We start from the raw sequence: 11099 nt of genomic DNA on the forward strand, positions 1-11099 counted from the left end.
AAAATCAAATCAAGCATTATAAAAAGGAGAATTTTAATCCATAGGTAAAAGCAAAGGTGAAAAAAGAGGAAGAAAGAATTAATCCATTCAGTTTAAAAAATAGGGAGCCTTTGCAAAAGTTCCATCCGTGAAAAAAAAATAGAAACAGGATAACACACTAAGTTTAATGTAGATTAATTTCGCCGCTTTCAGTCTTCTGTCTTCAATTTTAATTTAACTTAATTTTGGGGGGGGGGGGTAGTCTCTTTTCTAATAATAAAATTTCTCACCAATTCGACACACTTTCTCTTTCCGCTTTCCTCCCATTCCGGAGCTGTCCCAACTTCAGCAGCTTCATTAGCTGCATTTCTGTCGCCGGAAAAAAAGGCTATTCCTGGATCTTTCAAGGACTTTGCAGTGTCCCTGAGATCAGAAGGAGCTGCCCTTCTCAATCACCACCTCTGCGGGATGGTTTAGGTCCAAATGGACCATCCAGCTGCAGAAATGTCGACTGCGATCTCGGAGCACCAAGATCGCACTTTGTGCCGTCAGCTCTCTTTCCCTGATTTCTGAATTGAACTAGAGTTCTTCCAAGCTTTTGCTGTTCTGTTTGTACAGGTTTGCGGTTTTAGTATTGGTTAACCTCAAACCTAAAATCCAGATGAGGATGAGAGACTTTAGTTATTTTATCTGTAGATCTCTAATTTAAACATAGTGGCCTAACAGTTAAGACATTGGGATTGTTAACTGGAAGGTTGACCACTCAAGACTCAGCACTGTGTCATGCAGTGGTGGGGTGCCAATTTTTTACTACTGGTTTGGGCGCACCGCTTCTGTGCAGGCGTAGAAGTGTCCAGGTGGGTGGGTGGAGCCTCCCGCCGCCCGTACTACCGATTCGCCCAATCTGGACCTGAACAAGGAGCAACCCACCTCTGGTGTGACAGGATAGGTTTCTGCTGCTGCCAACTTAGCAGTTCAAACACATGCAAATGCAAGTAGATAAACAGGTACCACTTTGGTGGGAAGGTAACAGTGTTCTGTACCCTTTGTGTATGATCATACTAGCCACATGATCATGGAAGAGTCTTGGACAATGTTGGCTTCCTTGGCTAAGAAATGAGTCAGACACAACTGGGCAGGGGAAACATTTATGTTTTTATCGTTTCAGAACAACTTTGCTTATTAGTGCCTGTCTTTGCTTTTGATAGTTACCCTCATACTGGGAGAGACAAATTTCAAACTCTGTTCCAAAAGTCTGTCTCTTCCATATGACTAATATTTTGTTATGTTTCCTTCGTGCATAATTTGTCAAGTGGCTAACTAGGTTCCAAGAAGCCAATGAATTATCCTGTTTTAACTTCACTGTTGACATGTCGCTGTCAGGAAATGTTTTTGGGCATTTCTGTATAGATGGAAAATGGAACTGATAAAATTGTGGAAGGCTTGAATACTTGAATTTTGCCCTTAGGGTAACTGTGGTCTTTGATGGCTGGTATGTTGTCATTTTCATGACAACAGAATAGTAGTAGGCTTGCCATGGGATCTTTACTTAGTGGTCTCCATCCAGCTATTAACCAAGTCTGATTGAGTTGTGAGTTTTTGTACCTCTTTTTTAGTCTTCAACTTATGACCACAACTGGGACTATTGTTAAGCAAGCCAGTTGTTAAATGTATCACGCTCAATTTATGATTTTTTCCCCAGGGACCGGAATTTTGGTTCTTAAGAGAATCAGAGCAGTTGTTAAGTGACTCTCCTGGTGTTAAGTAAATCTGTCCCTTGACTTTGCTTCAGTGGTGGGTTGCCAATTGTTTTACTACCGGTTTGAGCGCTCTCCCGTGTGCGCTCCCACGTGACGCTTCTCATATGCGCAGAAGTGTCTGGGCGGGTGGGCTGAGCATCCTGTTGCCACTACCAATGTTCCTTCTAAGCTGCGCACCTGCGCGGCCGCACACATAACAAGAAAACACCGCGCAGAAGTTTCAAACTGCAGGGCAGTGTTTCTTAAATGTGAATGAAAATATCCCCCCTCCTCCCTCTCTCTCTGCAGAACTCTCCTCCATCTGGTGATTGGTGAAATCGAGGAAGGCTCTGCCCCGAGATGATGACGCTGCAGAAGGGAGAATTCCCATTGGTCCTATGGGGCTTCGTTGGTTCCTGGGAAAACGTGATTCGCTGGTTGTAGCCTGCGTTTCTCTGCACATCCGGGGTTTCTCAGGCATTGTGTCATCTGAAGCCCCTTTCTGGACTGGGCAGTCTTTCTGCGATCCCTTTACTTTGGGCAGATAGGGAACCAGCGTGGAAGCCAAAGGGGTCCACGGCAGGGGTGGGTTTCTCGCCCCGTTCCAACCGGATCGGTTGGAACGAGGCCGGCGGCGTCCTCACGCATGCACGCGGCATGCGCGTGCACGCACGCGGCGTCCTCACGCACGTGCGCGACGCACGCATGCGTACTAGCATCTGCGCGATGCTCCAGCTGCTCTGGAGGATCGCGCAGGCGTTCTGCGCATGCGTGGAAAGCGCGAAATTTGAAAAAACCGGGTAAGGAGCGGGCGCGGGTGTGCGGGCGCGTGCGGGGCGGGGGGGGGGGCTTCGCCGTTCCGGAAGTTACTTACTTCCGGGTTCGGCAACCAACCGGATCGCAGGGACCGGTGTGAACCGGTCGAAACCCAGCCCTGGTCCACGGGATCTTGAGACTTGATTTTTGAGCAGTACCAATCCTTTCCACTCTTCCTTTCCTTCTGTCCTTCTTCTATCTTCCTTTCCTTTCCTTTTCTTTTCCTTCTTTCTCTTTCCTTTCATTTCTCTTTCCTTCCTTTTCCTTTCCTTCTTTTCCTTTCCTTTCCTTTTTCCTTTCCTTTTTTCCATTTCATTTCCTTTCTCCTTTCCTTTTGCTTTTCCTTTCCTTTCTCTTTCCCTTTTCCTTCCTTTTCCTTTCCTTCTTTTCCTCCCTTCCTTTCTCTTTTCGTTTCCTTCTTTCCATTCCTTTCCTTTCTCCTTCCTTTCTCCTTTCCTTTTCCTTTCCTTTTCCTTTCCTTTCTCCTTCCTTTCCTTTCCTTTCTCTTTCCTTCTTTCCTTTCCTTTCTTATTTCCTTTTCCCTTCCCTTTCCCTCCTTCTTATCCTTTTTCTTCTTTCCATTTCCTTTCCTTTTTTTTCCTTTTTCTTTCCCATTCTTTGCTTTCCCTCTCCCTTCCTTTCCTTCCTTCCGTCCTGGGGGTCTGAGGGACAGGGAGGGGACCCTTTTCCTCCTTGGCCCCCTCCCCAACATCTGCTCTGATGGCAATTATGCCTAAAAAAAATATTCAGGTGCTCAGGCATGAAAATGTGCCGCTCAAACACTATACTTTTCCGCACAACTGGGAAAAAAATTAAAGGGAACATTGGCCACTACTACTGGTTTGCTTGATCCGGGCCGAACCGGGAGCAACCCACCTCTTCTTTGTTGGAAATCAGCCTGAAAGGTTGCAAATAGCCACTGCATTCATCCTGAGATATTGCTACCGTTTTAAATATATATGCCAGTTGCCAAGCGCCCAAATCTTGATCATCTGATCATAAGGGTGCTGTAACAGTCATAAGTGTGAGGACCGATCATAAGACATTTTTTTTCCACTGCCTTTGTAACTTCAAACGGCCACTAAATGAATGATTGTAAGTCAAAGACTGCCTGTAACTACCTGGGTGTGTTACTTGGAACTCTGACACCTTATTTGTAGCAACACTGTCTTAATTGTGCAGACTTCTATTCAATGACACATCAACAGTGCCCCCCCCCAATCCATTTAAATACTCAGGGCCATAATTAAGCCCAAAATTGGTGTTGCCAAGTGAGATATTTGTTAAGTGAGTTTTGCCCAATTTTACGATTTTTCTTACCAGAGTTGTTAAGTGAATCACTGCGGTTGTTAAGTGAGTAGCACAGTTGCTAAGTGAATCTGGCTTCCCCATTGATTTCGCTTGTCAGAAGGTTGCAAAAGAGGATCACATGACCCACCCCCACCCCCCAGGATACTGCAATAGGTCGCAAACATGAGTCAGTTGCCAAGTATCCGAATTGTGATCATGTGACTGTGGGGATGCTGCAACGGTCGTAAGTGTGAAAAACAGTCATAAGTCACTTTTTCTTTACCATTATAACTTAAAACGGTCACTAAGCTTAAGAGCCAGGTTGGCGCAGTGGTTAAATGCAGCACTGCAGGCTACGTCAGCTGACTGCAGTTCTGCAGTTCGGCTGTTCAAATCTCACCGGCTCAGGGTTGACTCAGCCTTCCATCCTTCCGAGGTGGGTAAAATGAGGACCCGGTTGTGTGTTGGGGGCAATATGCTGACTCTGTAAACTGCTTAGAGAGGGCTGAAAGCCCTATGAAGCGGTATTATGTCTAACTGCTATTGCTATGCTTGCTATTGCTACTAAACAAACCGTTGTAAGTCGAGGACCGTCTGTATCGCTGGGAATATTTCCGAAATATATAAAGCAAAAATGATGGGCTCCACTGTGATCTGATCAAAAATTGGTTAGAAAATAAATATCCTAAAATGCAAGAGACAGCGGTGAAAAACCCTTTGATCTAATTACACTTTCATATTACACTCACTCCGGTATTACCTGTTCGGGCTGTTTCTGGATTAAATGAGCCCTTGAAAAGCAGGCTTAGTAGAACGAACGACTTTGGCAGTGTTTCTTCTCGGATGCGGCAATGAAAAATGGTCATAAGTCACTTTTTTCAGTGCCATTGTAACTTTGAACAGTCACTAAGCCAACATTTGTAAGTCAAGGACAACCTGTATTTCTCTTGGAATAGCAATAGCACTTAGACTTATATACCGCTTCATAGTGCTTTTACGGGCCTCTCTTAGCGGTTTACAGAGTCAGCATCTTGTCCCCAACAATCTGGGTCCTCATTTTACCCACCTTGGAAGGATGGAAGGATGAGTCTACCTTGAGCCTGTCAGCATCGAACTCCTGACAGTGAGCAGTGCGTTAGCCTGCAAAACTGCATTCTAACCACTGCACCACCATGGCAATCAGGAAGCAACCACAATTGGGACAGGAATGTTGGTTGCGGTTATTAAGCGATTCATCACATGGCCAGATCTCATTTACCACATTTTACCATGGTTATATGAATCTCATGGCCGTTAAGTGAATCTCATGGTTGTTAAGCAAACTTGTCTTCCCTAAGAGATTTTGCTTGTCAGGAGTCGGCTGAGAAGGTCACAATTCATGATTGCGTGACCACAAGATACTGCAAACATTGTAAATATAAGCCCGTTGCCAAGCCCCTGAATTGTGATGGTGGGACATGAGTATGGTACAATGGTCATAATTTTGAGGACAAGTCATAAGTCATATTTTCCCCCTGGGCCGTTATAACCATCATCAAATGAATAGTAATAAATTGAGGATTACCTGTAGTTACATTCATCCTCCCCATTCCCTATCTTTCCTGATGAAAGTGCTTTGGAAACCCATAGGCATGCAATTTCCCCCCTAAGCCTTCAGTCATCCAAATGTATTGACTGGATTCTTACATCATGTTAATACAGTTCGTTCGACTTTATAAATCTAGTACTGTATCTGGTTCAATGATTTGGATTGTTAACCACAAACAAACCAGCTTAGTACGATGTGTGAGTTATTATGTCTGGTAATTATCTTTAGATAATGGACCTCAACATCAGAGGTAATATTCAGCCAATTCGGACCTGTTCTGGCATACCGGTAGCGGAAATTTTGAGTAGTTCAGAGAACTGGCAAATACTACCTCTGGCTGGCCCCGCCCTCCTTACCCTGTCCTATATACCCTTGTTTTTTACCTCAGCTGCATGGCAGAGCGTATTGCCGTGCCTCAGCTGAGCTAAAAAAACAGCTCAGCACCTGTGCTGACACTGAGGGCGTTCTTTGTGTGCGAGCGCAAAGCACGCATGCACACGGGAAGCCTACTCTCATAGAACCGGTAGGAAAAGATTTGGAATCCCACCATTGCCCAACATCCATCTCCTCTTATTTCGAGTCTTCTTTAAAATGCATTTATGGGAGGGCGGGTGAAAATCTCTGCAGATTCTGTGCGAAGGGAGGTAAAAGAGGCAATTAATCAAGTCTTCTCCAGACCTTTCTCTAAGCTTCCAGCCATTTAATTAAGCTATTTGGATAAACTGGATGCTTTCCTGCACTCCTTGGAAAGAAAAAAGAAGCTCTCCTCGTGCAAGAAATGGTTATCCATTTTCTAGATATTGCGTGCTTTTGTTCATCACAATTTGTGCACTTGCTCTCCCTCCTTTTTTAAGGACTTGCTTTGATTTGGTGAAGAGTTTTTTCTTCCAGTACATTTCAAATATTTTAAAAACGCGGGTCCCCAACTCTGGGGCCATAGGTGCACTACAGGGCTGTGGCCTATTGGGTAATGGCTCTGTGAGTGGCGGGCTGGCGTGCATGTACACACAGCTCGATTTGTGCAAGCGGCATGCTGGTGTACATGCGCACACATACACAGCTCACATGGCCCGGTTCCAATCCTTCCCCCACCCCCACTGGGCTGCCAATTCACAATGGTTGAGGACCGCTGTTTTAAAGCAGTCACCTTACAATAATCATTACTGGCCAATCCTAGCTATGAATTGTGATTTCCTAGCCAACTTTGAGTGACCTTGAAGAAGCTAATCAGGGCCAGCCCTATTAGAACTTGGATGGCAAACCTTACAACTCCTTTTAGGTTGTCAAATTCAAGGTGAGGTTTCAAGAACCAATGCTCAGAAATATGCTAGAAAAGAAAGTAACTATACCAAGTTGTCTGAACATGGTCTGCACTAAAAATAAAACCAGCAAAAAGCTCTATTCTTTGACCTTAATCTCTTGCCTTTTACTGTAAAAGACAGGTTCTTGTCATCAGTAAATGAGAGTTGGTGGCAAGGTGGGTTCAGCTGGTTCGGATTGGTTTGGGCGAACTGGTTGCTACGATTTTGCACAGTTCGGCGAACTGGCAAATTGCACCACTGACTGGCCCCTCCCCTCCCCTTCAGTCCTTATCACGCCTTGCCTGCCTTGGACGATGCCTAGAGTCATGCCCGCAGCATAGCCTCTGCTGCTCTCTGGTTCCCTCGTTTACTTCGACCACGTGGCTCTGATCTCTGCTTGGTGAGTTTTCCTTTTGCTTCTCACCCAGCTGTTGTGACTCAGCAGAAGTTTGCTGTGAGTTGAGTCGGGATGCAGGAATAACAATGCAGCTGGGGCTCGTTAGTGTGGTCTTCTGGAGATAAAAGGACTGATGGTGCCACGCCCTGGTTGCAGAAGTCAACGTTCGTCATTCGTTCGTGGTTCATGGCTCATCAGTCGTGGTTTGTTTGTGAGAGACACTTGGATAAGTGATTTGCTTTCTGTAACCCTGATTCAAAGAGACACTTGGAGAAGTGCTTTGCTTTCTTTCTGTACACCTGGTTTTGTCGTAAGAGATCTTTGTTTTTGCATTCTGTTATCTCTTGCCAGAGACTTTATTTATGTTTATTTTGGGCTCGCAGCCAGCGGAAGCCAGGACTGATAAAGTTATTTCCTTTTAAGTCTGTCTGCCTGTCGTCTGTTAACGAGTGAAGAAGGGGGGGTCAGAACACCCAGCTAGTGGCCCCCGTGGCCCAGCTATACTTGCCTGCCTTGACTTTATTTGGTTAGCTGTCATCAAACAGAAGCTGAATATTTTGTCAGGATTTGGATGTTTGCACCGACTCAGTGAGGTAGTATTGATGGCTTCTCCATCTACAATTTGTGATTACACTAGAGAAAAATATGTATACTGTATAGAACAGCATTCCTCTGCATTACCAATTCCGTACGTTGCCATTAAATTATATTGAAGCAATGTTGCGATAAAGCTGTACTATTATCATCTGAGGAACAATTATATTACAGATCCTCAGGGTCTGTTGCTGTAAGTCTTAATTGAAATTGTGAAAATGGTTGGAAACTTGGATTAAGAGTAGATGAAGACCGCCAAGTACTTAAAATTTGCATTTATAAGTCTTTATCTTTCAACAGATATCTCTAATCTTGCATCCACCTACAAATATGTTCACATGGTTTTCAGTCTGCTTTGAGTATAATAAGCCTGAGCGAACACCATCTTTATTTTAAATAAACAACTTTTAAGTACGTGGGAGAAGGCAGAAAGCTTGAATAGGGCACCCAAAGAAGCATCGGAATCACATTATTAGCCTTAACCTCACATTGAAGATTCAAAGAAAATGATTACAATTCAATTTGTTAATCCTTGCAAGGGTAACAGAAAGTTATCAGAACAGACAGACGGAGCCCAAATCTGGAACTACTAAGACCCAAAGCAAAATTCACAAAAGATAACTTGAATAGACAATCAGCTTAGGATACAGATCTGTCCCTTGGATTTGAATGGTTTTTTCCTGCCTCCATAAAGATCTTCTTTCCAGAGGAATTTATACATTATCCATAAAAAATAAAGTATACTATTGTAGAATGTAAAGCTTAGGTTAATATCAGAGCTGTCAATTAGCCTTCTACAACCAGATAATCTACAATTTTCTGTTGTCACCCTATGATATAGGGACATAGCTAGAGGGAATTAGGTTTGGGACAATTTACATAGACCTATAAAAAACTGATATGTTCAAATGCATCCATCAATGCTAGTCCAAATGAACCATTTTCTGCATCCATGCTTTAAACGATTTCTAATATATAGAAAACTAGCTGGATACCTGTGTTTTCGCGATGAAAGTATGTAATTGAGCAATGCAGGAGAAATCCAGTTCACATCCGGTTCAATCTGTTGGATCAGCGGTGGTCAGTGACTGAAACACATAAGGGAATATTGCTCCCTCTGCCTTGAGTCCGGAAGCAGTTCCATAGGTGGAAGGCATAGATATTTTTCTGAGGTACCGACGTTAGTAGTGTAAGGAGCCCCAGACCACTCCTGAGTGAAGGAGTGGAATGTCTGCCAGTTTGAACTGAGATAAAGGAATGTGAAGCAACTGGCAGTTGGAACAAAGTTTTTTTCAGCTGGGGAGGGAGAGTAAATGTCTAACTCCTTAGCCTCAGAACATGCTAATTAAGGCAACTGGCAGTTGGAATAGGAGTTCTTTCAAATGGGGAGGTGAGTAGAATGTCTAACTCCTTAGCCTCAGAACGTGTTAATATAAGGCAACTAGCAGTTGGAATAGAGTTCTTTTCAAATGGGGAGGGGGAGTAGAACTTCTTAGCATCAGAGCGGGTTAATTACTGTATAAAAAATACTAATGATCTGATGGTCATTTTGAAAAATCCTTTATTAATGAGCACCTAGAAGCCAAGAGGAACATACGTGCCAAATTTCAAGTTGTAGGCTTTACGGTTCTAGAAAAAGATATGCTGGTTATAGGATGATACAATTTGTGCTCCAAGTCACCTGACTCAGAGCAGTTTGGAGAAAACAGACATATTGCAAAGTTCTGTCTTCAAATAAATCTTTATTTGCACAGATACCTCATGAACTCATAAGCTAATAAATAATGGGGTGTACTTGCCTAGCCAAAAAGGACACAAATTGGGATAGCAGAAAGGATCCCACATAGTGTTCATCCAGTTTATTTATTAGATATACATAATGTGGAAATGCCCAGCTATCTTCACTTTATACTGTATTTTCCTGGTTTTTCAGGAAAAAAAAATCTACATTTTCAAGGAGGGCTGTCCAGGGCTTTGGATTCAAAAGACAAATATGGTTGAAGCTCCTGTAACTGAGCCTAGAGCATTGGTTAAGGTCATCTTAAAGCAGCTGCATGTTTTATGTTCTGGGCTCTGGTCTTGAGACTGCTCTCTGCAGACACTACATATCCAAAGGCACATTTGATTGGTCTACCACAAAACCGCGGACGACAAAATCGCGGTCGACGAAAGCGCGTATGTGACATCATCACAGCGCGACGAAAAAAGATCGAAAAAGATTGAAAAATGTAAAAATAAAGCTAAAACCTTCCCCTAACCCCCCCAAACCTAACCCTAACCCTAACCCTAAACCTAACCCTTAACCTAACCCTAAACCTAACCCTTAACGTAACGAAAAACCTAATGCTAACCCTTAACCTAACGCTAAACATAACGCTAACGCTCTAACCCTAACCCTAACCCTTAACCTAACCCTAACCCTTAACCTAACCCTTACCTTTATGTGAATCGGCTTGCTGCAATTTAATTTTTATTTCAATTTTTCGATCTTTTCGTCACGTTGTGATGACGTCACATATGCGATTTCATCGACCGCGATTTTGTGGAACGCGCTTTGACGGGTCACGCATTTGATTTCCAGTGTCCCTGACTGGTGTTGCAAATGCACCCATGCATTCAATTCAACTGGCTGCCTGGCCGGGTGTGAACAATAGAAGACAAAGTTGTTGTTTATGTCTTCTTTTTATTTGATAGACCTGTCAGGAAAGTGCTTGTGAACCACAGCATTTTAAGATACAGATGGTGTTGGCAGAAATGACTATCTGGGTTCAGTTCCAAGTGGGGAGAAAGACACTGGAAACATGGAGGTATTTGGAAAGATGGTTTATGATAAACAGGATCACATTACTTGAGATCCTGGGCAAAAGGGGCAGAGAGTGCCTGGCTTTCTTTCTTTTTTAAATGTTTTATTTTATTTTAATTGAACAAAAACCACAAAAAGAATCACCCTTCATTACATCTTGTAGAAAGCGTGTCGATTGGTTACAAATAACTTTCGTGCATTTCTTCCACAGTGATTACTTATAGTTCATATTAGATTATACACTTTAAATCAAAAATCTTTGTATAGCTTACTATCAATGTACCACAATTCTCATTTGACTACAACTATTTGAACGTGCTTTTACCTTCAAATCATTCATATTTAAAGACACAACCACATATGGCATTCATTTGCTATTTCAAAAAATCCTGCAATAACATTGCACCTTGATAACATCTTTTAAATAAAATTCAATTAATAAAGTTTCTAAATCTTCCCCCCCCTTCTCCCCCCAACTCACTGTTTAGATTTTATATCCAAGTTACTTTTGCCAATGCCATAGCATGTATATATTGTTAAACAATGTCCATTGACATTTCCTTGTTGTTATTCTAAATGTCTAAAAATCATT

Source organism: Thamnophis elegans, chromosome 3 (assembly GCF_009769535.1).
Source record: "Thamnophis elegans isolate rThaEle1 chromosome 3, rThaEle1.pri, whole genome shotgun sequence".
Taxonomy (NCBI): domain Eukaryota; kingdom Metazoa; phylum Chordata; class Lepidosauria; order Squamata; family Colubridae; genus Thamnophis; species Thamnophis elegans.